Source organism: Pleuronectes platessa, chromosome 12 (genome assembly GCF_947347685.1).
Source record: "Pleuronectes platessa chromosome 12, fPlePla1.1, whole genome shotgun sequence".
Lineage (NCBI taxonomy): Eukaryota > Metazoa > Chordata > Actinopteri > Pleuronectiformes > Pleuronectidae > Pleuronectes > Pleuronectes platessa.
Window position 1 is genome coordinate 7223342 of NC_070637.1, and position 1677 is coordinate 7225018.

Genomic DNA, 1677 nt, shown 5'->3' on the forward strand with positions numbered 1-1677 from the left:
CAGTTGCTTGAATACGGCATGTGTCCAATAGAGCATCAGACAGAGAGCGTATGTAGACAAGAAGTGTTCTTTACTCTTATTTCATTAAGATGAGTGTGTATTATTTATCCATTTGGATTCATGAGCGAAGTAGATTAAAGCTCCATTTTTATTATAACATAAAAAAACTATTTGGTTTCATTTCATACACCTTGATTTATTAACAACAGCGGACCTATCTGGCATTGACTTGCAAGATTTCCTCAATTCTGATACAAACCTTGAGATGAAAAGATCATCAGTGACCAAAAAAAGCAGGGCCAGTCTGCATCTCTCCTGCAATAGTACATTTATTGTGCAGGTTGTTAACATCTGGGCAAGAGAGGATGGAGCTGTAATTCAAAGCTCCTTCACAAAATTTGCTAGCATTCTAGTGTGAGAGCAATGCCTGCCTCATTTTTTATAGTTTATTTTTCATTTCTGCCACCAGATACAGCATTCAAAATGGAAAAGGAAAAAGAATGGGTTGGGGAAGTGATGTCAAAAATATTGTTATCATAAAGGTAGTGGCCTTTGACCCATTTCCTTGTATTCTAGAAACTTTGCCAACATGATTAATATTGTGGACATTTCCACTTTTTTTTCCATTTAAGTGTTAAGCCTGGAACCACTACCAAATAAATGAGCATGAAACATTTAAATCGGTGCCAAAAATGTTTTGGTAAACTGAAAAACGACTGTACATAATTATTTTAGGCGTCAATAAACTAAGAATCCCATAAATCATTGCAAATAATTGCTGTCCAACGATTTCCAGTGCGCTTCTTCAGGATGTTTACTACCGAAACCACGGCTCTATTTCAGTGACATAAAGAGATTTGAGTTATCACCGGTGCCAAACATTGAACAACTAGCTCTCGTTAGCTCGAGCACCAACAAGGAAAAAGTGATTCTTAAACTAGACTTTGAGGTTTCACGGCAGCTAGGAAGGTGCAATAGATGCACAAAGGATACACCTGGATGGACGGGTACCATATTATAGTGAAATATAGTGTGTGATCTTTCTTCCTTTTGAGGTGCAAGTCGTGTTTCTCACTGTGCTTTTGTAACACATAAATCAGTAGCCAGACCTAGATGTGTTAGACATTGTGGAGTGATTTGAATATGAATGAAATGGCCAAAATATTTCAACAGTGTGTCATCATCCGTGCATTATCAAAATGGTAAAATGTCTGGATACGCTACAACTGAGGTGGCATATCACTCGTTCCCTCAGTATTTGGATGTGAATGTCTTTGAGTGAGTGCGTTCATGATCAAGTATCACCATTGTTTGGCCAATCGTGTTACGGGAGTTCCTCAATTGGCTGCTTTTAAGCACATAACATATCTAATCACTTTTTGGACTAACCTTAGCTAATTTTCATATAAGGCAGTGTCAAGATTTTGAAAGGGATACATGTACGTTTTTTGCAATTGCTACGTAGCATTAGCATAACAACTGTTTATTTACCAATATGACGTTGCAAGTTCAAATTCATTCCTTTACTTGCCAAGAGTTGTCTCCAACAGTGAAAAGCAGTATCAATTTTACTTCTTGGTTTTGTTTCAATTTCTGTGACTTGTAATAGTTGTTTCTATTGAAGTTAGCATGCTAATTAGCTAGCCCCATCTGGCCCGTCTTGTCTCTTTCTGATAG